At 47.4% G+C, this 27,474-nt stretch overlaps 1 protein-coding gene across 5 annotated transcripts in view; it reads left to right on the forward strand.

Moving 5' to 3' along the window:
- The window catches only part of BDNF (brain derived neurotrophic factor), a 53,679-nt gene that overhangs the window by 18,520 nt on the left and 7,685 nt on the right, over nucleotides 1–27,474 (forward strand). The window contains exon 1 of one of the 5 annotated variants that reach the window (XM_072793730.1): nucleotides 1,481–1,615. The exons of the other annotated variants lie outside the window; for them this stretch is intronic. The gene's annotated coding sequence lies outside the window, so the exon portion shown is untranslated. Of the gene's footprint in view, nucleotides 1–1,480; nucleotides 1,616–27,474 lie in introns of those variants that run through there. 5 annotated transcript variants of the gene reach the window in all.

Below are 27,474 nucleotides of genomic sequence, written 5' to 3' on the forward strand. Positions count from 1 at the left end.
AGATCCCTTTGAGATTAGAGAAGAATGCACAGACTCATAAAGCTGCCTACCAAATGGGGGGGGGGGAGATTCCTCTGACACCCACTGATTCATCCCTTGAGGGTTTCTCAGAGGGTGACCTCGGGTTTTCTGCATCTGGAATCCCCGAGGTGCTGGTTGCAATGCTCATTCCTAGACCCGGCCCCACCCCTCCTAAAAATCACCAATTTAGGAGGGGAACCAGCGCTTCAGCTGCACCCAGAGGACCTTCGTGAGCCCGCGGGAGGTCCGGGAGGTCCGGGAGGTCCGGGCCCTCCGTCTGTGTTTTGAGGTCCTTCCCAGCAGCTGCCAATCGGCTGAACTGACGGGAGGAGGACTGAGCTTTAGGACGGGAACCGAGGTGGAGGGTTGGCCGCGGTCGTCCCCGGGGGCCTCGCCCGCGAAGTTCTGCGTGCGGGTGCGGCCGCCTGCGCCCCGGGGCTGCCCCGCGCCGGGGGGAGGGGAGGGGAGGGGAGGGGAGGGGAGGGGAGGGGAGGGGAGGGGAGGGTGGGGGAGGGGAGGGGGGGGCGCGGGGGGGCGCAGGGCGCGCGGGGACGGGGCTGCGCAGCCGGCGTGGCGGCCCGGGATGGGGCAGCGAAGGCGCGGGGCGCGCGCGCGTGCAAGTTTGCTTGGGGGGCGGGGCGCGGACAGCCCTGCAGAGCGGCGCGGTGCCCCGCGACGGACCCTCCTAATAAAAAAAAGATGGATCGCTCTGAACGCGCTCGCTTCTGATTCTGCTAATTCGCGCACCGGCGTGTCTCTTTCGAGGCAGCGCAGGTGTCCTGTGACCCGCGCCAGGCCCGGGCCCGCTCGCGCCCCGACTTCCCCCGGCCGGCGGGCGCGCGGACACCCGGAGACGGGCCGCGGCGGCCGGGACTCGGCGGCCGGGACCCCGCGAGCCGCCGCCTTGATGCCCGCGTGGACGAGCGGCGGCGGCCAAGGTGGGTCCCGCTACCTGCGGCTCCGCGCGCGAACCCGGGCCGCGCCGCCTCCCCGCCTCCCTGCGCGCCGGCGTCGGCGGGTCCGCGGGGCGGGGGCGGGGGCGGGAGGGGCGGGAGGGGCGCGGGGGGCGGGGGCGGGGGCGGGAGGGGCGCGGGGGGCATCTCGCCGCCCACCCGGCTGCGGGGCTGCGAAGGGCCGGGGCGCGCGGCAGGCGGGCACGACCCCGGCCCGGCCCCTCCCCTCCCCTCCCCTCCCCGCTGCGGGGGCGGGGGGCGCGGGAGCCCGGGGCCGAGCCCGCGCCGCGGAAAGGCGCGCCGTCCCCTTTAAGCGTCCGCCCCGCACGGGAGTCGGCGGCGGGGCGGGGCGGGGCGGGGCGGGGCGGGGCGGGGCGGGGCGGGGCGGGGGCGGCGCCGCTGGACCAATCGGCGCCCGCCCGAGGAGCTAAATCCCGAGCGGCGGAGCGGGCGGCGCAGGCTGGAGCTCCCGGCCCCGCGCCCGCGCCCGCGTGGATGAGACGCCCGCACGGCGGCTGCGAGCGCTGCTGCGGGGCCGGCGGCCGGCGGGGCCCACGGGGGCCGGGGCTGCGCGCGGGGGCCAGGAGCCGGGCGACGATGTGACCCCGCCGGGGACCCGCGGGCTGCGAGTGGGCCCCGAGGTAGGCGACGGGCGGGCGCCGCGGGCCGCGGGAAAGTTGGCCGGGGGGCCCCCAAGTTGCGGGAGGACGCGGGAGCCGCCTTCGTCGCCGCCGCGGCCGAGACCCCACCCGGAGGCCGCGGAGCGGGGCCGCAGCCCGGCGGGACCCGGAGCCCTCCCCTCCACTCCCCTCCCCTCCCCGGGCGCGGGCGCGGGCGGGCGGGCGGGCGGACGCGGGGGTCCGGGACACCGGTGCCTCCCGGGAGCCGGCCGGGACCCCGCGCCCCCCGCGCCCCCCGCGCCCCGGGGCTGCAGCCGGGCCCCGCGCCACCACCTGCGCCCCACGGGCTGCCCCGCGCGGATCTCGGGGTCCCCGTCCCAGGCCTCCAGCCGGGCCGCCCCCTGCGCCCCACGGGCTGCCCCGCGCGGATCTGGGGGTCCCCCCGCTCCCGCTGCCCCGGGGCTCCGGCCCGGCCGCCCCCTGCGCCCCCCGGGCCGCCCCGCGCGGATCTCGGGGTCCCCGCCCCCGCCCCCCGGGGCTCCGGCCCGGCCGCCCCCTGCGCCCCCCGGGCTGCCCCGCGCCGGTCCGTGCCCGTCGGAAAACTTGAGCTCCTCCCGCGGCTGCGGCTGCGCCCGCGCTGCCCCGCCCCGCGCCTCCCGGAGCACCTTGCGGGGCGCGCAGGCCTGGGAACCGGACGGGGCGTCCCGACGGGGTGGGGGGGGCTTCGGGGACGCCCAGGCGGGAGGAGCGGACGGGTGGGCTGTGCCCGGGCGACCGAGCCGAGGGCTGGGGGGCGCGGCGGCCGGAGGATGCGCGCGGGGCGGGGGCCGAGGAGGAGGATGCGCGCGGGGCGCGGGGCGCGGGGGGCACGGGCGGGGACGGAGGCCTGGGGGGCGGGCCGGGGACCGAGGATGCCCGCGGGGCGCAGGGGGGGCCGGGCCGGGGCAGCGCCGGGGACGGAGGCCTGGGGGGCGGGCCGGGGACCGAGGATGCCGGAGGATGCCGGCGGGGCGCGGGGCGCGGGGCGCGGGGCGCGGGGCGCGGGGCGCGGGGCGCGGGGCGCGGGGCGCGGGGCGGAGGGGGCCGGCGCTCGGGGCTAGGGAAGGCCGGGGGCGCCCTCTGCCGGCCGAGCTCCCCGAGCAGCCGCTGGAGCCGGGGGGCGGCGGGGGGGGGGGCGGGCTGGCTCTTCGCGACCCCTGCGGGCGCCGGGGGACACCTGTTGAGGATGCTGCTGGCTCCCGACCCGACCCGACCCGACCCGGACGCGCGTGGCTCGTGGCCCCTGTCGGGCGCCCCGCGCGGGGGTCACGAGGGCCGAGGGTGGGCGGCGGGTTAGGGCCCCCAGGGCTCGTTTCGCGGTCCTCAGGGTCCCTGACCCTTACTGCCCGATGTCAGGGGGAGCCAGGGGGCAGTTTTTGGACAAGAATGCAGGAATGTCCGTGGCCAGAAGCAAAGAAAATCCTATTTCTGGATGTTTATTAATGCCCCCAGTGCAATTATGTTTTAAAGCAAACCGGTGTCTAATTGGGAATATTGTTGTTGTTTCTGAAATGCATAAAAACGTGGTAGGCTATTAAGTAAGATCTTCACACTGGCTCTGCTTCCTGGAAAATGCTCCTTCTCTATTTTTACCCAGAGATTTATGAGTCTATGTGTTTATTATAAGGTTAAAAGCCATTTTGGTTCTATACCTTTTTTTTTTTTCTTTACAGTTTTACTTACTGGGGTATACTTACAGACTTCATCTGACCATGGGAACCCTCCATGGTTACCTCCTGCAAAACACTATCACTTTCAAGTTGAAGTTTCTGAGATAACGGCTTGCGGTGCTCCATGTTGTTACCCGTAGTAGATCTCATCACACGTTGTCACACGTTGCACCGAGAGTGCAAAGTTTTGGCCCAGGGACCTGCACCCCTTTAAGACACTCCTTAACTCCTGTTCCCTGTTTCTACAAACACCTTATGATTTTTCTCTCGTGAAGTTCACCTCTGGGTTAGCAGCAGAGGTGAGAGAAAGGAAAGAGACACTTGTTGAAACGTAACCGTGACTTTTCCTGGAATTTAAAACATGTTGGTCACCATGACTGGAATTCCAGGGCCATAAGGTCGTTGTCTTTTTTTCTTTGATGTTATTTTGCAAAATGTGATTAAAAAAAAAATGTTGGTAAATACAGACTGGTAATGAGTATTTTGATAGGAGAATTGTTATGTAGGTAGTGCTATTTTAAGTTATTACAGAACGTTTTCTATTTATAAATGATATAAGCAGAAAGAAATTATTTCCAGATAAACAAGACTTACGTACATGTTTTGAAGCACTAGAACATTGCATCCACACTTAGACATCACATTTTTTTTTAAAAGCAAAATAACAGCGTGATTTTCCACATGCCTTTGGAGCCATTCATAGCCCATTCAGAACTGAATTAGTAACTGGAAATCATGTTTATTTTAAGGTGATATGTAAGGTTATTTAAGGTATAAAGTAGGTCAACATTTTAAGCATCCACGGAATAAAGCATTAAGGAAATCTCTTTTAGGATGTCTTTTCAATAAGTGTAACTTTTACTTTCGAATGAGAGGAACCAAGAAAATGATCCTTTGCCTAAAAAGCAAATGATTCATTTATACTAAGTGAATGAATTGTCTAAAGCTCCTAATGGCCAGAGTGGTGGGGTGGGGAGGTGCTGGGATATTGCTGGTTCATTGTGATTTACCAGGAGGGGGGGAAATCCTGTAAATGCAAATTTCTAAAATCCTGGCTTCAAGTCTTTTGGTTTCCTGTTAATAGGGGCACCATTAGAATGTAAGCTATTCCCTTCTTCCTGGAATCTTACTTTTCAGTAGTCAAAAATGCAGATGATTGATAATCCCATTTCTTTCAAACATAAATAGCTCTGGCTTGTAGCTCAGCACACACAGCAAGCTGGGCACGCCCACCCGATATAGCAGAGAGCTCTGTTAACATTTTTTTTTTTTTTTTACCTTTGTCTTTAAAATGTTCTGTAACTATCCCCCTGCCCCCAGACCTCCCTTCACACGGCACCCAGAGCTTCATGCTCTATATCCAGGTAGAGTCACGGCCAGCAGCTTTGGGTCTCAGTCACGGGCTTACTCCTCAACCAAGCTTCAGGAATATTGGAGATGTACACAGTGGAAAGGTCATGTGCACGCAGTTCATTAGCATTTTAAGATCTAGGCAGTTAGTCCCAGAGTAGAGAGAACAATTTTCGACTTTGTGAATGAAAGCAGAGAGCATGGAAATTGTATGATTGCTAAACTCTGAGCATCTTTTAGAATGAAAGGCACTCCCATTTCGATGCCTATAATACCAAATTTATTTTAATGGTTGAAACATCCTTTTCAACTGCCATCTCCCAGTATGGAAGATTGCAATTTGTGTGAGGGGGCCAGCTCAGCCAAATGCAAGTGAATATGTCCCTTTAATAGGGTAATTGCTAACTTTTCTCAACTTGTTTTCAAACGATTGTTATGGAGCACTCAGTTTCCACTAATTGCAAAATTGCTGCTTAATTGAAGGACTCTCAGCCATCGAGAGCAGCCATTCAGCCGCTGGCAAGCTCTGTAATCTCAAGCTGTGAATTGCATTTTAAAGAGGAATGGAGAAGAGAATTCAGGGGGAATTCTAGGTTTTACTGCTGGCTGCTCAGTGGAGGAAGAAGGCATTTGAACAAGAATCACATTAAGTTGCGTTGTGATAAATTGTCTTTACTAGGATGAATAACATACCCAGATGGGCTTCAAAAGTGAGTGAGCAAACTTATTGGTTACCCTTCTGCATCCATTTACTCCGTTTAGTATGGAGTAATGTTAAGCAAGAAATGATGTAGGCAAATGAAATCCGTATGTCATTTGTATGTGGTGGGGCTTAACCCTAGGAAACAGAGGAAAATTTTGGTATTTTTAAGCCTAGGCATATGGATCCTCAAAGCCCTCTTCAAGGCATTGAAGGCATAGAATTGTTCAGTCCTAAATAATTTTATACTTAAACACATCTCTGGCTTCCTAGAACACTTTTACCAAAGCCTTAGGAGAGGCATAGACCCAATTATTAAATATATGGAGTCATTCTTCATGACAGACATGAAACAATGAAGCTCACCAATATATTGATTTCTGAAAAACTTTGGGGGGTGGGGGGTAAGGGAGTGGGAATACGGTGTGTTCCCCAAGCGCGACAGGAAGGTATTCTCGGCTCAGTAGGAAAACATGCGGTAAGAGGTATGGAAGCTTTCCTTTAGATGCAGGTACTCCTGTTCAAGTTCAAACCCTGGGGCGCTTAGGCTCTTGGTTCACCAAATCTGACCAGATTTGCTAGACGCTAAGAAGCGGTTGATGTCTCGTTGGTACATTGTCTGAAGTTTGAGGATGGGTTCCATTAAATGAATTGGGGGGGCCGGGTGCGGGACCCAGGAGAGTGACTGGGGGCGGGGGGCGGGGGGGGGAAGCAGAGTCAGTTTACAAGCTTCAGGGACAGCCATAATCTAACAAAAGTTCATTTCCAGAGAGCCCAGAGAGTAACAAATGCTATGCAGTTTTCCCCCAAAGGTTCACTTGAAAGAACTTTTCATTGGTTGTCATGGTAGTAATGTCCTGATTTTGAAAGCTCACAGAACCTAGTAGCTCTTAAATGTGCTTTCATCTTGATTCCTTTGGTCTGACTGAAGCTTTATGACCACCTTCTGTGTTTTTGACGTGCCTCTGCATATTTAGAGGGAAGAGGGCGGGCAAAGGGAGAGTCCTTAATTCTAAGACAATATAACCAAGGACATGTAAAATCGTGATTTAAAAAAAAAAATCATTCAACTTCAAACCGGCTTATTAAAATGAAACTGGAAGACAGTCTGTCATTTAATTTCAACTAGTGTATATAAAATTAAGATTTATACTACGGAAATTCAAAAAAAAAAAAAAGATAAAGCGGCATTTTCAAGAAATTGAAGCAACGCGTCAAAAGTTGAAGTAATAGTGCCACCTAGAGAACAAAATCACCAGCTTTACCAAGCCAAATGGCTTAATTTGCCATATGAGCCATTTCTTTTCAGGCTACAGTTACTTGTAAGTCTCCCCAGCTACTAGGATTGGCTCGCCACCCTCTTCAGATTTGGCGGGGGGTAGGGGGGCCGCAGGGGGAGAGATTTATTATGCATTTGGGATTGTCCATGAGATATTAAAACTGGCAGATCCACAGCTCAATGGGTACAGCAAGTCATTTTAGCATTTTAATATAGTAGCCAAATGTAGAACAGCCTGCCAGGAATAAAGGCTGGCTTTCAATATTTTTTTGACATTTATTATTTTTAATAATATGTATCGAAGCATCGAGTACAAAGGTTCTGATTTTATTCACTTGCTACAGGCAATTCATTGCACTCTCCGAGACACAGTAACACCAAATAAATTGAGTAGAGAGACCTTAAGAATGTCTTTGATCTAAGATCCAATTTTGACTTTAATGATTTGAGAAAAATTAAGAGTAAAATAAAGGATCAGATATGTAACAAGACTTTAAACACCAAGAAAGTAAAGGGGGGAAAGAGACAAGGAGAAGGAAATTTATAAGAGCTGCCTCAGCCTTGGACTAGATAAAGATAGAATCTGAGCCAGCACCAAGTAATAGTAGTGGAGCCAGGAACCGATAATTATAAATTAGCTTAAAATTCTTTGATGACAAAAATCTCTGTTTAGTTCACTTTCGCGTGCTCCCACAATAGCCTCCAAAGCCGCGCTGGTAGCAGAGGGGGCCCTTTGACAAACGCTGTTGAAAGAACAAATAGGTGGATTAATAGTTGCTTCAGATTCTGACGAGCTGTGTAGACAATGAAGAAACCTCATAATTGCGGGAAAATGTTTACTTGTTTTGCTGGTAGAGAAGTAGAAGTTGGAAGTAGTAAGTGTAGTGCTGCTTTTTTTTGGGGGGGGTACCTATTGTTGATGTCCTTTACTTGGCTTAGTTCTGAAATTTCTTATGCATAATTTTCTTCTTTCATAAAATCAATCACGTTTGGAACATAGGAAATGTTAGAGTTGGTTTAGGCAGTAGCAACCGGAAACTTACTGGTGGGTTTTTGTCTAAATGTTTTCCAAGTTTTGGATGTCAGTGACTGTGTTCCAGGGAGTGGAAACCCGTGCACATGTGCGTGTGTATATTTTTTTTAACAGTATATGTTAAGTAAGTGCTAATTTCTTGCAGTAAGCAAATAACCAAAGTCATATATTTTCTGTATTTTGTGTCATGCAAAGGAACGATCGGGTGCAGAAAACTACTTTTCAGGGGGAAAAAAGTACTAAAAAAAGAGGAGGAAGAAAAAGGAAACTCATTGAATAGGATTTTGGGGAGCCCTGGGGGGCTCAGTGGTGGAGCGGCTGCCTTTGGCTCAGGTCATGACCCCAGGGTGTTGGGATCAAGTCTCTCTCTCATGGGGCTTCCTGCATGGAGCCTGCTTCTCCCTCTGCCTGTGTCTCTGCCTCTCTCTGTGTGTCTCTCATGAATAAATAAATAAAATCTTTAAAAAATACAACTTTTGCCACACGAGATTGTGTCCAATCAGTCTTGGTCTTGGAGCTGCTGGCATCAGCATTTGCTGCATTTTCCGATGCTCTTTCTGCCTTCCTCTGTTTTTGAAAACTGAGACTCTGCCCAAATCAGACAAGTTTCTCTTATCTGTTCACGTGTTTGTTTATTTCTTGAATTACGGGGAGTGTTTTTCAACACAGATAAATTTCTTTTACATCCTACGGGATCTGGAGGTCAAGGAATTTGCTTCGCGCTGCTGGAAGGGATGCTGGGCAGAGGCCCAGGCCACATTCCTCGACCAAACGTCAAAGGTGCGGGCTCCCACGCCCCACTGGGAAAGCGCATCCGCAGTAACATGTTGGCTGATGACGTCTCTAAGGGCACAGACGCTCCGCTTACCACATGGAAACACAGAGCCAGAAGACACTGTTGAATCATAGACTTTGCATCGTTTACATTTACTTGGATGTAAAATAGTATGATTCGGTTAAAATCCATCCTATGACCATAGGCTAGAATAGGGAGTTGGGCAAAGGTTTGGGGGGACGACTGTAGAAAGGCAACCTAGGTGTGCTGACGTACCCGCAGGTGCGTGTGACCGGCGGGGTGGCCCCGGGCAGGAGCACAGCCGCTCCCGCGTGGGTCTACACCCCCGCAAGCGGAGCGCTCACCTGGGGAAGCCAGGGACTCTCCTCCGCTCTCGGATAGACTCTGCGTGGAATGTCATCTTCGAGGGACTCAAGCTGCTTTCCCATACTGAGAGCCCGGGGACACGGAGGCACGGGGCCTCTGAAGTCATTGCATGTGAGGAACGGTGGAGGCGACTTGGAATGCATGGCCAGGAGAGAAAAACTTAGGCTGGAAAGGCCGGTGGGGTTCGGTGTCTCAGCAACCCCATCACATGATCCTGGCCACCTGCAGTGCTGGCTCAGGAAGAGCTCTGAGGCCCCAAGAGAAGGCCTCAAGAGAAAGGATGTTCCTATGGCCCATGGCCCATGCCCCATGCCCGCCGGGGCCTTGGCGGCAGGTTTGGGGACCTCCTTATTTACAGGACGGTCTTCACATGGGGAGGAGGGAGTGGGTTGGTTTCCTGTCACCCCAGAGAGCAGCTCCGGGACTGTGAGATAATGTGGGTGCCCTCCAGTGTCTGCAGGTGTGCTCAGTGCCATTTAATTCGGCAGATGCTGAATGCTTGCTTAGTGCATACAAAGCGCTTCATCAGGCGGATTTATGATCTAACAAAAAAAGAGGCTTTTTAGGGATAGGGGTCAGTTCCAGGTATAGATGCTTAAGCAGGTTGAAAACCTTGTGGGAAAAAAAAAAAGAAAGAAAAAAGAACCTTGTGGAAAGGGTGCATGCCAGTGTGGAGGTTGGGGTGCGGTATACGGGGCCAGGAGTACCCAAGTTTTCAGACGCACGGACCATATCGGAAAGTGAGCTCCCCGTTTTCACTTAACGTACAATCCCAATGATGACAATTACCTGTCTTTGCTTTTTTAATCCTCTACCTTTGCAGCTTCATGGAGTATCAGAAAGGCTTCTCATATTTTTACAAAATGCTGCACTTTTTCCCTACTTTCGTATGGATTCCCAAAAGTAGTTCTTTTTTCCTCTAGATCAGACTAAACAGAATGTTTCTAAAAAGAGCTGATCAGATTCAGATGCCCAAATTGCTTAACAAATTAACTTTTGACATTTGGATTTTCTAGAGAGTTCAACAGCGGGGCTAAAAAAAAACCCTTGAACATTCACCTCCTCCTTCTGGGAACCAAGAGCTCTTCAAATAGGACGGTTTTCCAAAGTTTCTCTCTTTAAATATAATAGGTCAAAGAAGTGGACCCCTTCCTCAACCCCAGGGGAAACCGGGTTTCAACATAAAATTTCTTTTTTATAACTTATTTTGCTCTTGTGTAGACTAGTTGGAGATTAACCAACATGGATATTGTCATTAAAATGCAAGTTTAGACAATGGGGGTGCATGGCCCACTCCCATACTCATGAATATTTATTCTTTATGACCCATCTCTCAGACTCCTTTCAAGTATCCTATAGTCAGCGTGTATGGGTTTACTATTTACGTCCCCTTTAGGACCTCACACATTTTGTAGTTTATGTTGCTGTGTGTATGTTTTCTCCTGTTTCAAAGCATTTCTTTTTAAAAAGTGGGAGTATTCACTTGATGGAATGAGCACTGGGTGTTATTCTATATGTTGGCAAATTGAACACCAATAAAAAATAAATTAAAAAAAAAAAAAGAAAGTAGGAGTATTATCCACAGCGATGACTGTTTGACTCCTGAATTCACCAGGCATTCGCCGAGCACCCAGTGGGTGCCAGACACTGGGCTAGAAGGGGTTTCTCTTCCCTGAACGGATCCATCCGCCCTAGGTGCTTGAGAAATCCATTGATTTTCCCCTATAAAGCTTGGTTACCTCTTCATATACTCACTTCAAGAGAGGCCTGGTCCTTAGACAGAAAAAAATCTGAGCAAATTCTCTGACTTCCTCTCCATGCTGTATTTTTAGCTCTGGGCTGTAACATTTTAAAATGACTTCCTCCTCTTTTAAGAGTTGATCTTTTTTATCACTTGACTTTCGGGTGTCATTTTGTATGCAGGTAGAGACAAAAGTGCTTATTAGTCGTGGTCTTCTCATTTTGCTACTTGAGGGTATTCCGCGAGGAAATCTCTGTGCCAGTTGCTGGTAGAAGCCACAGTAGGACTTCTGCACCAAAGATGCTGGTTCATTTCCACTGACTTTGTGATGGATTTTTTCCCTTACATACAAGGACATGTTTGGGCCTCTTAGTATTCAGGAATGTGTCTTTCATTTGACAGTGTTTATAAATGCTGTATGTATATAAATTTAAATTGTGAGAATGCTTCCATTTACTGGAAGCTGGTTTCATGGTTCTGCTGAATAAGGGAAAGATGGAAAACTCAGCGTAGTGAGTACTATCTTGCCTTTAAAGATTAGTCGGTAACAGGTTTAAATTTAGTAATGTGTCTCTTTAGCGTTTACTGAAAACCACTTTTCAATCCATGGGATCTCCTTTCATGGTGAAGTCAGGAGGTGTTTTTGCTCAAATATGCGGTAGAAGTACGAGTCCATATGTGGTGTTCATGGATCATGTAAATACGCCGATATAACTAAGAGCAGTTTGGCACCATCGGCTCAGAAAGGATTGTTTAACTTCTTGATATATAACAAGGAAGCGGATTTTCATGTAGTTCTGTGAATTTCAGAAAAATCAGGAAGTGGATCGAGAGGGGGGTGATAGGTCCCACTTTCCTTCTCATATGCCAAGCTCACAGCCACGTGCCCAGCCTTCTCCTTCGCTCCTGAGCAGGGCGGCGAGAGTAAGCAGTGAATAAACGGTGCCAGAGAACACCCCATGCTTCGTGTTTTGAGACGGACTCAGACAGAGAGAGACACATGTCCACTAACCTCAAAATCAGTGATATAAATATTAATAAGTAAATTGTAGAACTGGCTTTTTCCCCCCTTACAAAACCACATCTAGGAATCGGCATCTGTAAGACAACAGTAAGCAGAGCTGTTCTAATTGAACTGCAGGTGAGAACATCAGTGTCCTGCCCCTTTGACCTCAATTTTGTCCCTTGCAAGAGACCCCTTGACACTCTGCTCTGCAAAACCCAGATGGGAAATGAGTTTTCCAGGTAAAAGTCAGCACATAGAAATCCCAAAGTCCTAAATCTTCCTTCTTTTTTTTCCATGAAAAGGACTATCCTCCTGCCCATTCCTTAGCCATTCATTCTCTTGCATTGAGAGTTGTATTCATCTGCTTGTTCGGAGCATTCCTTAATCAAGGAGATACTTGTACATGACATTTTCCCCATTGCATAGTTTTTAGAAATAATCATAGATGTATAATGGCTGAAAAGCAATGAGGGATGACCTTAAGGATTTTATTGATCATTAAAATTGGTCATTAACAAAATTCATTTTAAAATGCTTTTCCTAAAATATCAGTGTGTTTTTCTAGTTCTCACGTTCTTGACAATGACTTTCTTAAAAGTTGGAAGCCTTTATCATCCTAGAGCCTCTGATTGTTCTTTAAAGTCATTCGCATGTAAAAATCTAGGGGAACTCGCACCATCGCTATTCCAAGCACCATAAGAGGATGTGAAAACTCGCCCTAATGCAGTAAGCATCGGTATTAGACCAAAATTCAGTTGGTTTGTCATCGTTAACGTTCCTACATGGTTTTCTTGGCTTATGTCATATGTAGACAAGACTGCACACAGTAATAATCGTGTCCAAAATCTTGTTTCATATTTTAAAAACACATTCCCATGTCTCATTTCCTTTAATCCTACAAATAACCCTTTGAAAATGATTGAGCGGACATTATTCCCATATAACAGATGGGGAAACTGAAGCTCAGAGTAGTGAAATAATTTGATCCAAGAGCCGGGATTACAACTCAGTGACTGCTCCTGACCTAGTCCTCTTCCATCATGTCTGTCCACCACCATAACCCATGGTATTCAGGTAAGAAACCATATTTCACCCTTGGCACATCAATGTGAGTGTCTGGCACAGGTGTAGGCCAATCGCGTCGCCTTGGCCTAGTGTCCATGCTGTAGAGCAGAGATTGGCGACCTTCTGCATGCCAAGGAGGAAAATGATGATGGGAAGATTTTAAAAGATTGTTTTAAAGAGTTTTTAAATTTAGTTTCCTTTTTTATTTTTTAAGAAGAAAACTCTTGAAGAGAGAAACAGAATAAGTGATTTTTTAAAAAATATTTTATTTATTTATTCATATGAGAGAGAGAGGCAGAGACACAGGCAGAGGGAGAAGCAGGCTCCATGCAGGGAGCCTAATGTGGGACTCGATCCCGGATCTCCAGGATCGTGCCCTGGGCCAAGGACGGTGCTAAACCACTGAGCTACCCGGGCTGCCCTAAATGAATTTTTTGAGCTTGAGCTTCTTCATTAAAATTTTACTTAAAGCCGAGGATCCGGGTAAGTGAACCATTGGAGAACATACCAGAGCGGGATCCTCACACCTGATGATCATCAGAATTACTTTTGAAACTGTAAAAAAAAAAAACACCCAATACAGAGATATCAGGTACTAGTCCTTGAGATCCATCGGTTTGGGACAGAGCCCGGACATATGGTTAGAAACTTCCACATGCAGGAAAGCTTAAGAATTGCTGAACGAAAAGCCAAATAAATTGAATATCCTGTCTTTAGAGAGACTTATCATTTACTTCATTGCTCAAATACGTGGATTAGCGCATGGTTAGAAGGGATTTGTGGCCTTGTAAATAATCAGGAGTTCAGAGGTTTTGAGATGGGAGGTCTGCTGAAGACAGTCTCTGACTCCAGAGATATTTCCCCTGAGACTTCGTTGAGAGCAGACGCGCTGGGACACTCTTCCCCAGCTCAGTGATCAAGTTGGAGTCCAGGCCCACCACTTCCTACAGGTGTGACCGCGTGCCTGTCGCGTACACTGTGCCTCAGCCTCTCCGCGGGGTGGTGGTAAGGATTCAGTGCTTTAAAACGCGTAAAGTGCTCGCGGTGGTGCTTGGCGTAGGGAGGGCTTCATGAGTCCTTCAGTCACTGTTGTTGCTGTTGGCACTTTCCAGGCCTACGTAGCACCATTTGTGACTGATTATCAAGACAATTAAAAACTTTATTAACACGCCTCATGCCTACATTTGCTTCACTTGGTACCGAAGTTGACGAGACTAAGACTCTTTTGCTGTACTCTTTGGAGTCTAGTTTGTTTATTAACAACTTTCTCCCCCGCCCCCCCGCCCATCCATCTAAATCCTGCTCATTCTTGAAGACCCAGCTGGAGTGATGGAGCTGGATTCCAGGTCTGCCCCTCACTAGAGCTGCGATCTTGGGCAAGTTGCCTAAATTCTCCATGCCTTGAGTAATGTTGAGGGAAATACTCCCCCCTCCCCATCCTGTGCTTCTACAAGGGCACTTGCCCTTGTCAATGTGTAAAATGCACACAAGAGAAGGGTCGGATCAGAGAAGCATGCTGGGTCTGCTCTCATCCCCATTACTTGCTCCTTTCTGTGAGAAGTGGTGAATAATCTGGTCAGGGGGCCCTTCCTGAATCTCTCCTCTCCTGGAGTGTATACTCTATGTACATCAAAGCAACGGACCTTCTGTGCTGAAATCGAGCCCACCGCTCTCCTGCTCTGTGGGACCACCACATCCAAATGTGTAGGTTCTTGCCGGTCCAGCCATTATGCAGTAAGCAGTAAGTGCAGGGCAGGCTTCTTCGGGCCCTGCCAAGACCTGTGCCCACCGTGTTTCCCAGCCCAGCTTTGCTAACATGAGGTTGACTCTGTATTTTTGATTCCCTCTTGGCAATTTGCTTCTGTTCTGTTCTCAATTCAGAATCCTGAAGCGAGGAGGTATGGTGACCCTATATACGTACTAATAAGTAGGAAGTTGAATAAACAATAATTTTTTTTTTCAAAGTTGAATGAGTTAGGGTCCTTCTCCCAAAACAGCTGAGTTACCAGTTAGCTTTTGTCTCCCCATGTATTTCAGTCTTTCTACGTTTTATTTTAATTCCAATTAGTTAACATACGGTGTTACCTACAGTTACAGGCATAATACAGTGGTTCAGCAACATTGTCCATTTTAGTCTTAATTCTACAACTAAAATTGTAAGCCCTTTGAAAGCAAAACCTATGTGTCTTGTGTTGTCTTAGTTCCCATAGCACGTAGCTGACAGGTGGGCATATACATAGTAGGTGGTGCCAGAGGTACTTGCTAAATAAATCAGCATTTCCTTCACGTGTGGGAAAGACCAGCGTTGTCATGTTCAGCTAGGCAAGCACGTGAATGGAAGTGCCCATAAACGAGTCTTGATTTCCAGCTTCCATGTCCCAGGAGCTCACCAACATTGAACTCTCCATGGGCACTTCTCTTTATGGCTTCTAGGTGCTAAGAGGTTAAACAGATCAGATAAAGTCGCCTTCTGCTCTACAGAATATGATTTATACTGAACATAAACCTAAGTCAACAGCCTCCTTCTCTGTCACCCCTCCTCCCTCTCCCTCCGTCTTTTGGAGCTGCCCTTGGGCACGTGTCCATGACAGCGTGTTCTCCAGTCAACTGTAGTTGTTGGTTTGTTCTGTGTCCAACCAGTTCCCCATCCCTTCTCTCTAACAGCGAAGTCCCCAGAGGCAGGGACCCTGCCTCACTCATCGGGGCGTCCCTGGCATCTGCTTAGAGATTGTTAAGGAGCAAAAGGTTAAAAAGCAAATGTTAGGAGAAGGCTAAGTCACAGTCCTCTTAAGCTGTAAGTTTGACGCCTCGACCCCAATGAAAGGCTTTAGAGGATAACCTAGCCACAGAAGGATGGATGATGACCTTTGTGTCCCTGAAAGGAGAAGAGGCGGAAATGGAGCTTTAAAAATACTTGTGGGATTTTCTTTCCTCATGGAATAATGGTGGTCTGCCGCTGAGCTTCTTCACGAGAGAGGATGGCAGAAACACAGCTGGTTATGACCTTCCACTTGAGCGATACGACCGGAGCTCTGCTGGTGGGACACGAGTCTGAATCCCCGACCCCGATGTCCACCATGGAGGTGTTACCTCATTGGCCCTATGTTCCCATAAACATCTTTAAAGAACTGTTTTTTGATCTTGTGAACCTCTAATTGATAAACTGTGTGAAACTGACCATTTGGGGTGACACGGAAACACTTCCTTGAAAGCTACTGACAGCTGGGAAGTGTTCCCACCTCCGTAGGTCTCAGATTCTCTAGTTATTCTTAAAAGTCAGTGACAGTTTAAACTCAGGGCTTACTCTCTTGAAGACTTTATTGAGTTTACCCAGTCAAGGGGCACCTGGCTGGCCCAGTGAGTAGAGTATTTGACACTTGATCTTGGGGTTGTGTGTTCAAGCTCTATGTTGGGCGTAGAGCTTACTTTAAAAAAAAAGTTTGTCAAATTGATTATTCCCACTTTACATAAAGCAGCCTTGAAAATTACCTCTCTTAAGCAACATACATCCAAACTCGGTAAGTTTTTAATAACCTTTGCTGAATAAATAAACGAATCGTTAACTAACATGTATGTAATGTGTCCTTAATAAGAGATAGCTTATGGCTCTTAGGCAAGAAGAGAGTCCAACTTGAAACACTATAGGTTAGTAAACCTCCTAGGGAAATTTCTGTAAGGGAACACGGTCTGCTGTGAAACATGAAGCTGGCGGTGAGGACATTGCATTTGGCCCAAAGAGGCATTGGTACTTCTCAGAATGGCCTAGAGTCAAGATTCATTTCATTAAGAGGTGATCCCAGAATGCACGGCACCATGTAGACTACTTAAGACTCAGCTGGAACCAGGCACCTTGCACAGGGCCTTCTTTAACCAAAAAGAAAGATGTTCTTTTCTTACTTTTTCTGAACCTTCTGGTTTCTCCCCAGGTGTCTAGGGGCCAGTACCGAGTAGAGCACCTCCAGTGAACTTCTTCCTGTGGTTATTCCCTGCCTCTATGAATGTACCTCAGGAGGCTGTGGAATGCCAGTCTTGGATTTTCATAATTAATTTAACATCGTGGTGTGGCCTTGACCATCCATTTAATGGGAAATCTGCTTTCCAGATGACAATAAATATGAAGATGAGAAGATGGTTGTGTTTTTTTGGTTTTAGGGGAGTTTTTTTGGTCTTTTTTTTTTTTTTAAAGCATGGTTTTTCATTCAGTCTCTAAATTTGGGGTAAAAGTTCCCTTAGGGAGTATTTTCAGACTGTTTGAAGTTTGCATCTAATTTCGGAGGAAGATTGGAGGCCTACCTGTGTGTGACAGGCACCTGTTGCCGACACCTATACTGATCACAAGGGATAGGGCCAGCATCTTGGATCATTCATTTGACATCGATCTTGCATTTGTGTTTTAAACTCCGTGTCCTTAAAGTTTGCTCCTGTATATATCATATCTCCCTAATTTCCCTGTTAGGCTTATGGAATTTGCAGTATATTCATTTGTAGATGAACACGCTTGGAGTCATTTAACCACATGTCTTCCTCTTCACGTCTGTTTTCGTCAGCCCGCTCTTGTTTTCTGTTTACACTTTGAGATTATTTTGGAGATTTCCTCTTCTCCACCACCGCCCCGACCATCTCAGTGTCTCCGAGACTTTTGGTCTTGTGCTCCTCCTGTGTTTGGCTTTGGTCACCCCACAGGCTGGTGGTATGTCTAACAACATTTGTTTGCACAGTTGCCCTTTATGGTTTCCAAAGCCCTTTCCCATGTGTTGATGACCATTGGTATGAGGCTGTGAGTCAGGGAAGGTGAGATTTCTTATCCTCCCATCACAGAGCTGAGGCAGCAGGGTTCCTCCGATTGGCTCACCCATGAATTTGCCCAATTTGTTGGTTAAAAAATGGCCAATTATCAGCCAGTTCATAGGATCAACTTAATAACAAGTGGGAAAAGCATGCCCAGAACTCAGGTCTTCATTGCCCAGTTTCTTCTAGGAAATTTACCAGAAATTGAGATGGCACCCAACAGACGTCTTGATTTTAGTCACTACTGGGATGTAGCAAGTTAACCTTGTTTCTAGGTCCTGAGATCCATCCCAAATCACAGATGAAGCCTTGCTGGGCTTTAGAACCTTCACACCCCAGGGGCTGCACTTTTCAGGAATGATTTTGCGCTTTCCTGAAGATGTGTGATTGAATAATCAGTACTTTATAAGATAAATTAAAACTGATGGCGTACAGTGTAAACATCGAACTGTGCCGCAGTATTGCTGCACTTCTCCCGTAAAGTTGCCAGCCGGTTCCCTGCAGCATACAAATAGGGGATCGTGGAAAAACATGGGGTTTAGAGCCCAGATAATATCTCCACATTTTGAAAAGCATACATTTCCGGTCACGTTCACATGACTCTACCAATCTCATTGAAAAGATTGATTCTTAGTCTTACTTTTCTCTACAGACCATGTGCTTTAATTAGGAAAAAAAAATCCCTTTAGTTTGCCTAGAAAAGTGGCGGAATGGTTCTTTTTCATAGAATTTTTGATGGGGCCTCTTTAAAAGGGAAAGCCACTCCTCGTCCTGGGTGTGGCCTGGCTGACCTGGGGAGTTGCAGCGATGACTGATGGCCCACACAAGGCTTAGGGTGGCCCTCCAGAAGCTTAGCTGACACACCGCTGATAAAGACACATTTTCTTTTGTTAATACCTGTGAGGGCTTTCAAAACAGGCATTTCCAGTTCTATTCTCAGGCTCTTTGCAGCTGCCTCTCTAGAAGTCTGCTGTCATCCACGGGCTGACGGGGGGCCAGAAGTGTGGCATTCTGGTTTTTGTGCCATGATGCGTCCAACCTGCCACACACGTTCAGGATGTCCTCTTCGGTGTATGTGTTGTATCGACTCAGTGTGGCTGGGGGGTCCACTTGGCCTTTGCTGTTCAGCCCACGGGCCTCTGGGCACCCATTTGGAGGCAGGGAACCCATGTAAGGTCTTCACAACCCTTGTTCCTTTGGCTCTTTGGGCTTGATTTCTCTTGTGGGCGCACTCGGAGGGTCCTCTGCTCCATCCGTGTTGGATCATCTGTTCCCCTGTCTTTGTGGTCATAACTAGTTGCATGAACTACTCCTTAATATATTTGAGGTTGTCCTGCCATACTTTTTGTTTCACTTCCGTCTCAGCCTCTCAGCTCTGTTCTTGAAGAATGGGAGTATGACGTGAGTCACAGGTGGGGTGGCCTAGGGAACCAGGCGTCTCGACTTGGAGAGGATTAGGTTGGTACTAAAAGGAAAGATTTTATGTTGTTGTTGTTTCCTTAGGCACCTTGGCACTTGGGTCTTGATTGAAATCATTCTTACTCAGGTGGAGTTGGGGCTATTTGCCAGTTATGGTTAGTGACCTAAAAAGCACGTGGTTCTGTTCCTGGCCCAATGAGATCTTCTAGGAAAATGTTCTGACATTTCAAACAAATTACCTCCGTGCATTGTGTTGACACTATGCCCTATTAAGTAGGCATGTAGGGCTGAGACCTTGACGATTCAATATGGGGAAGAGATAGTAAAACAGGAATATTCGGGTTAGAGTCAACTTTTGTGGAATTAGTGTGTCAATAAACTGCTTATCAGGAATGATCATAGAGGACTTTGCTTAAGTAAATATGAAATTGATGCTTAGGGTTTGAAGGTGTCTCTGCCAAGTAGACCTCCCTCAAAATATAAGATCCCATCCACATCTGACCCCATGTGGAAAGAAGCATGCAAGCTCTGGTTCAAATTCCATTTCTACCGTGTGTCTTTAAGTAATTTATTGAACCTCTCTGAGCCTCAGTTTTCTTTTCTTCTTTTTTTTTTTAAGATTTTATTTATTCCTGAGAGACATAGGCAGAGGGAGAAGCAGGCTCCCTGTGGGGAGCCTGATGCCGGACTTGATCCCGGGACCCTGGGATCATGGCCTGAGCTGAAGGCAGACGCTCAACCACTGAGCCACCCAGGCATCCTGAGCATCAGCTTTCTTTGCTGTAAGCTGTGGATAACTGGGGTATCCATCTTGCAGCTTATAAATGTTAGCTGTTATCTTTAATCATTTTTAATACAGAGAGGTTATTTATCCAGCTGCCCACAACTTCTCCCAAAATCTACAACCCCCCCAACCCGCCACTACCACCAGTGCTATGTTTGCTTACAGACACTATGTAGATAAAAAACACATCCCTCATCCTGTTGCTTAGATTAAATATGTTGGTGTTTGAGTTTGCATGTATTCTGTGGGAATCAATGTTTAGTGAAAAGGGAGGGAGACAAACAGATGTTCTCACAGTCCCGATGCTCATGAAACAGAATCGAGTGTTTCCATAAAGGTACAGTCTATTGGCTTAAGCGATGTGGATATTTTCTGACCAGCCATATGGATCTTTTGTCATCCGAGATGTTAATATTTTCCTTGTATTTTATAGTAGCTCTGGAACATGGCCAGTTTCTGGAACAGGGTCCACATGGCTCATTATGCACAGGGCCCAGAAACTGGCCGGCGTGAGCTGTTCACGTGAGCGGGGACACTGAGAAGAGCTGGGGATGCGGGAGGGCAGTGGGCAGGAGAACCAACTGCATGGTGTTTGCTCCTGCATAAGGCTGCAAAGAACGGGCACATCCCTGTGCTCTTTTAAGTGATTAAAAGAAATTGTAGGGGATCCCTGGGTGGCTCAGCGGTTTAGTGCCGCCCTCAGCCCTGGGATCGAGTCCCACATCAGGCTCCCTGCATGGAGACTGCTTTTCCCTCTGCCTGTGTCTCTGCCTCTCTCTCTCTCTCTCTCTCTCTCTCTCTGTCTGTCTCTCATGAATAAATAAAATCTTTAAAAAAAAAAAAGAAAAAAATTGTAGAGTTAGATGCAAAAATAGCCCGAAGGACAAATGGATGTGTGCAGCAGAGGCACCAGTTTTCCCCACGTGCGCAGGAGGTTAATCCTAGTTAAGGCCTGGAACGTTGAGTTTCTGCAGAAAGGGCTGCACGTCCACACACGTCTTGGCAGCTGCCCACACGCATCCTCATGGCGTGACTGTGCATCCCAGAGGGAGGGCTGCGGCGTGCAGAGTTTAACACACTGATCCCTGAAAATGGTCTCATGAAGGTGAGCAACAGGGAGCTACCGACATCCCCTTGTGGGACGTCTTTCCCTTAGGATTGCCTGGTGGGGCTTTAAAGGGGCTGCCCCTCTCATTCCAGGGGCACCCCCTCTGTCTGGCTTCTTCCCCGACCTGTGTTTCACCCCTTGCTTTGTAGGAACCCGTGTTCTCCGATGCAGTTCAGAGGATAGGGTCTGGTCTAGGGGGAGGTGTCTTCACCAGGTGGGAGTCATGTGTCCCAGGCTCATTCGACCCCTTGGCAGTAGTGCCCCCGAAGGCTTCCAGTTTGGATTGCGATGGCTCTCGTGAGCGGATAGTCTGTGATGGAATGCGCTCAGGTGACTGGCTAGCCGCGGGAGGGAAATCACTGGCTGTGGAGGATTTCAGGCGCTCCATCCGTGGAAACGCTGGGACCGCCAGGCCTTCACCAACAGCTCCGGGCCCACTAAGCCTGTGTTAGTGTGGAGACGTGTCTGCTGGGCGTGGGCTCACAGCTGCCAGAATTGCCGTAGCACCTGCTCGCAGGAATTCGGAGGGGGCCCGGCAACACCTTTCCAGCCACCTGTCAACTGGAAGTTTCCAATTCTGAGCAGAGAGACCGCAGTCGTCTCTCTTGCTTGTTTTTGGTCTTTGTCTGTAATTGTAATTGTTCTGGCTTGTTTGTTCTCCATGTCGGCCTTGTGGCAAACTTTTTTTAAAGGGGGATTCCTCTTATCCTCTGGCTTGAAAGGGTGTCTGTATGTTCTCCCTTGGGGACAAAGCGTGCAGTCACACCCCCCCTCTTGCACCCCCCTTCTTCACTTTCCGTGAAGTACAGAGCATGCTTATTCCTGGATCCCGGAGCTGGGAAGGCCGTGCTCTGCTGTGGGTTCACAGCACCACCTGGTAGTAGGTGCACCCTGTTTGTCATCTGGAGGGGGCAGTCCCTTAGCTGTGCTCACATCTGTACTGTGTGCGGCTCGAGGTGGAAACCAGTAGTACTTAGGACTGCACCTGGGAAAGGGGGTTCTGTGTCCTCTCAGTCCCACCCATTTGCAGGTGATGTAACAGCAACACTATCAGAGTTCCCGAGTGACTCATCTGTATATGTACTGGTGACTCGGTGACTCGGGTGTTTGGGAACTAGCTGTCTTTGCAATCCTTTGAAAAAAAAAAAAAAACCTAAACAGTGAAGCAATCTCCAGTTCTGTTGATGAAACTACCCCCATCAGCTCCCGGATGATATCCCAGTGACTCAAAAATTTTTAGGCTTTTCTTTAGAAAGCTGACTTCCCCTCCCCCCCTTTAACCTCCTCCAGTCTTAAAGGAGATGATCCCAGTTGTCAGAACCCGACTGAGAAATCGGGTTGCCTGCTGTGTACCCTACTGACATAAAGATGAATTGGGGTTGGTTAGAGGATTTGGATGCTTGATCTGTTTCAGGGTTTTGTTGTTGTTGCCACTGCTGCTGTTTTACGAATTTTATTTAGGAGTTAGGTGGTAGGAGTTCGCTAATCGGTTAGTTGTAGGAGAGGCTTAGAAACAAATCTTCATGTGGTGAGTGAGTCAGTTTTCCCTGCCTCTGTCTCTGTTTCACCACCAGAGACATCTGGCTGAAAAGAATATTCATGTGTGTGGAAATCTATCACCTGCTAATGCCGTCGGTGTCATTTCCAGTCTGATTCTGATCGAGGGAATGATGTTAGGCTTTGGAAGTGATCCGGGAAGCCAATTATGCTTGTACTTGCTTTGTAGCGTGGAAATAGAAATTAGTGATTGAGTGGAAGTCCAGATTCAGGTCAGTAATACAATATAAATTCTCATTCAGTCCATCATGTTTATAGGCATCCTGCACTGTATGTGTAAACACAATAGTGGAAAAGACAACAGAGCTAAAGGGAACACAGACTTATTTAGTATCATTACAAAAGGAAAAATATTTTCCTACATAATAAATGTCCCAATAAAATGAGTTGAACCAATGAGGAGAGACGGCAGGTAAGCGCAGAATGTACCAGATACTTAAGTTGAACCCAATTAACCCTTTCATTTCCTTATCTTAAGTAACTTTCCTTCTCTCTGTCATTTACAATCCAGCGTTCCTCAACCTTAATAAGGATACAAATCACCTTGAAGTATATGTGAATCTTGTGGAAGTACAGATTGTTTTAGTGGATAGGGTGGGTGGGATGGAGGAAAGGAAGCTGAGGTTCTTCGTTTCTTATAAGCTCCTAGGTGATGCTATTGCTTCTGGCCCATGGAGCTCACTTTGAGAAGCAAGGTTTCAATTATTTTTTCCAGGTCCTTCCTTACAAACTGGGCCATTGAAACTTAAAGGAACCTTGATCATATGGAAAATCAAGATTTCTGTCTGCCATGTATGGGAATTTGATAATGCATTGTTTTTTTGCAATTTAAAAATTAGAACATTGTTCAAAGAGTGACAAATACCATATGATTTCATTAATATAGGGAATTTTAGAAACAAAAGAAATGAGCAAAGGGGAAAAAAGAGAGAGAGAAACGAATCAAGAAACAGACTCTTCATTACAGAGAACAAACTGATGGTTACCAGATGGAAGAGGTATGGGGGATGGGTTAAACAGGTGATAGGGGTTAAGGTGTGCCCTTGTGATGAGCACCGGGTGATGTATGGAATTGTTGAATCACTATGTTTTACAGTTGAAATTAACATAACGCTGTATGTTAATTAACTATAACTTAGGATAGACTTAAAAAAGTCAAGAAAAATAGTAATAGAATACTGTTAAATCTGAACTTTAGAATTTCAGGTGAGATTTGTTTATAATAAAGATAATGGAATCCTAAATAAAGAGGTCAGGCTTTTTATTAATTGAGTGTTAACTGCCATTTTGTTCTTATGATCTAAAAACCAGCAGTTTAAGAGGCACCTGGCTAGCTCAGCCAGGTAAGAGTCTAGCTCAGATCATGATCTCAGGGTCGTGAGATGGAGCCCAGGGTCGTGAGATTGAGCCCAGCATCAGGCTCCACGCTCAGCACGAGTCTGCTTGGCATTCTCTAGCTTCTCCCTTCCCCCTTGACCCTCCCCCTGCCCACGTGAGCTTGCACACTTGCTCTCTCAAAATAAATAAATACATAAATAGAATATTTTTTAATAGGAGTTAAAAATGTATTTTAAAAAACAAAATTTTGAATCCATCTATTCGTTTGATAGGCCAGTGACCTGTGTGTGCTGGAAACTCTATTACAGAGACGTGCATTGTTTGGGTGGGATTGCTCTCTGAAGAGGAGGCGAAGGTGAGGGGCAGGGCTTAGATGAGCTGCCAGCTGTGGGTGGCTCTGGCTTTCAGGGGTTCTTCCTTGGTTACAGTAGAAGAGTAGGTTTCTTGGGGCAGTAGTGTTGGAGGAACTTAGGGACCTTTGGATGGTGACAGCCGTGCCTGGGATTGGAATGACAGGTTGGGTGATCTCTGACCAGACCTGGTCCTTGTGCCAGGCATTTCCTACCCTTATTCCAAAACTTGTTCCATCTCATTTTAAGACTTACCATTCTTACTTTGATTTCACCTCCCTAAATACTACACAAATATTACCAGCGCGAAGGGAAGAGAGTCATTTAGCCTGTGTGGGAACCTACTTTATACAAGGTACTGTACAAATTGTAAATCAGAGAGAAGACCCATCCCCATCCTACTGGAGACTACGGTCCTGCTTTACCCCTGGGTGACTTAGGTCTCTGGCCAGTAGAAAGATTTTTGCTTTTTTCAAGGATGGAATGGAATAAAGGGTGTTAATAGAGCATCAGAGCTATATGCTTGCTATCAAAAGTGGTATGTAATTTATCTATCAAATTAGTAATTCAAGGGGCTATACTTTTTTACATGATAATTATGTGTCTGTATTATTCTGGGTCTGTAAGAACCAGCAGTTTCTCTGGCACTCTGAGTAAGACATTCTGTGTCTACAAATGTCACAACTCCGTGGAGCATACTAGGGGATCAGAGCGTACTCTGGTTTGAGGGACTGTGTTGTGTAGAAAGCATAATTGGTTGCACATGAACGTAAAATACATTATGGTTAAAAATTTCATTTTTAAAGGCACTTCCTCCATAGCTTTGGAACATCTGCATTATCAGATTTCATTTCCTAAAATATTTGTTAGTTTCAATTGGTTGGTCATTCAGGCAAGTAGGTGAGCATCTGTCATGATCATTAGGCCCCCACCGCCGTCTTATTTATGGATGCCAACTGCCAAGTATTTTCTTTGAGGAATATGAAGTTTTCTGTTTTTGAGTTGTTGTCGTTTATATTCTTCTCAGCCAAGCAGTATATACCTAATGGGAAAATAATGCAGAGGGATAAAAGAAACTGGTCTCTGTAGTTGAAGGCCTAGTTTTCCTTTGGAATCTCAGGTTCTGACCTTGTTCTATCAGGGGAACCACAGAGAGTGGATGAGTTGATTAAAAACTCTGGTCCTCTTTCCTCCTGTACAGAAGGGGGATAATTATAGTTACCTGCACCTCTGGGGTCCTATGAGTCTTAATTAGTTAATATTTGCAAAGTGTTTAGAGATCTTTGAATTAAAAGTGCTGAGCAGTAGAATCCAAGTTCAGTGTAATTATAATTGGAATGAGAGTTTCGATTCCCGTCTTCCCTCTGCCTCGCTCCATGGTGTTCTTTCAGCCAACCCAGACCTGGCCCGTGGGTACCACTCATCCCTGCACACTTTTCTCCAACCCCTTCTGCTTTTGCAACTCACTTCAGCCTAACAGTAGAGAATAGAAGATAGAAATAAGTTAAAAGATATACCCAAGCCCAGAACCCCAATCTCACACTGAAGTAACTGTTCACTAATTCATTCTTTCTTTCTTTCTTTCTTTCTTTCTTTCTTTCTTTCTTTCTTTCTTTCTTTCTTTTTGAGAGCGCATGTGCACACAGGGCTGGGGAAGAGAGAGAGAGAGAATGTTAAGCAGGCTCCATGCCTAGCACAGAGCTGGACATAGGGCTCAACCTCACCACCCAGAGATCATGACCTGAGCCAAAATCAAGAGTCGACTGAGCCACTCAGGTGCCCCTCGCTATTTATTTTTAAAGTTTACTGAGAAGAAAACCAGCCAGTTAACTGGTCTGTCCCACTCTGTTACTCAAGGTCCCCCTACACCTGGTGATAAACTGGCTCTCTGGAAGCATTTTCCTGCTCAGAAACTCTCACTGGCTCTCCCATGCCTGTAAGGCAAGATCCAGACTCGTTAAGCATCACCCTGAGAGCCTTCCAGAATCTGACAGTCACTCTCTGTTATTTCTCGCCATTCTCTTCCAAAGCTCTTCTCTGGGGAAATGTACTCCATGACTCCTAACCAAGCCTCCATCCATCCGTCAGCGTCCTTTCTGGACACGTCTAAATCATCCCCATCCTTTGCCTTCCTCTTCACAAAGCATTCTTCATTCTCTAACTGGAAGTAACCTCTTTCTCTTTATAGAATTTTTTCTTTTTACTTTTCCTGGATCGTGTCTACCTTTCTGTTTTAGTTACTTAAATATATGTCCTACTTCCCTCCTACACTGTAACATTTGGAATTAGATTCCTTGTACGATGATTGAACAAGCAAAGGCTAATCTATGCATGTAGTGAAACTGGATACAAATGAAAGATTTTACATCTTACATTGATCTGCAAGATTGCATTAAGGTGGTCTTTGAATAGGTTTGCGTCATATATGTCAGGAATTAACTATTAATTGATAATTTCTTCAACAGTACCATTATCCTTGTTGCTTATAGGACTACGCTGAGCAGCCATATCTTTAAACTGCTTGCTTTGATAGCATGCTCATAGACAAAACTCTAAGGGACTGGCTTTGTGTTTTTTCTTCTGTGTGCCTGAATTACCCCTGTTGCTTTTGCTTTCCCTTCCTAGCTTTGGCCATGGAAGTGTTGTTCTATCTAACATGCTTAAATTTTTTGCAGAGCTTTCCTTTAGAGGAAGACCATGTTGTCTGAAATCCCATCTCCTGAAATAATCAAGCCTTAAAGTGGAAGGGACTTCTAGGTCACAATTAATCCAATACTACAAAGTAGTATCTCAGAGGTGCTGCCTTTAGAAAGTTGGGCTCCAGGGTACACACACCTGCAGAGAACCGTGGCCACATCTTAAAAGCTCCTCCTCTGACCACTCTTTGTAGCAGAGCCTCTCTTCTCCCTGCGGTTACATATTCTAAACCCGGCAGCGGGTCCTGATGGTGAAAACTTGGACAAAGAGGTAACCTGTTAACCTCTCTGAACCATAATTGTCTCATCTGTATAATGCGGATAATAATACCCTGTCTTACCTCCTTGTCACAATCAAGTTAGATCATACTTGTGAATGTGCTGTAGTCTTTTAGACAAATGTAAGTCGTTGCTACAGCATCCTGTCCTGGATATTCACCTGGTTGAATGTTGAAGACTTTGGAGTCATGCTTAAAACTAAACTTTCCTTCCATTTTGTCGATTTTCTTTTTAGCCCTGTGTACTATATTTAATTTTTTGAGAATAGGGCTAAAAAAAAACAAAAAACAAACCAAAAAACTCCTTCCTAGCATCTTATAGGTATGATGGAGTTGATTGTTGGAAACCTTGGAGCAAAATTAGCACCAGTTGTTTTATTGCATATCAACAGCTGTGTAGACTAACAGTCTCCTTAGCAGCATTACATACCGCCTCTTTATCTCTGGCGTAATGAAGACTCGTCTGAGCGGCTAAAATGTCAGGAATTGTCATGGAAGCTCTTACTTGCTTTTGGGA

Source organism: Canis lupus, chromosome 23 (assembly GCF_048164855.1).
Source record: "Canis lupus baileyi chromosome 23, mCanLup2.hap1, whole genome shotgun sequence".
Taxonomy (NCBI): Eukaryota; Metazoa; Chordata; class Mammalia; order Carnivora; family Canidae; genus Canis; species Canis lupus.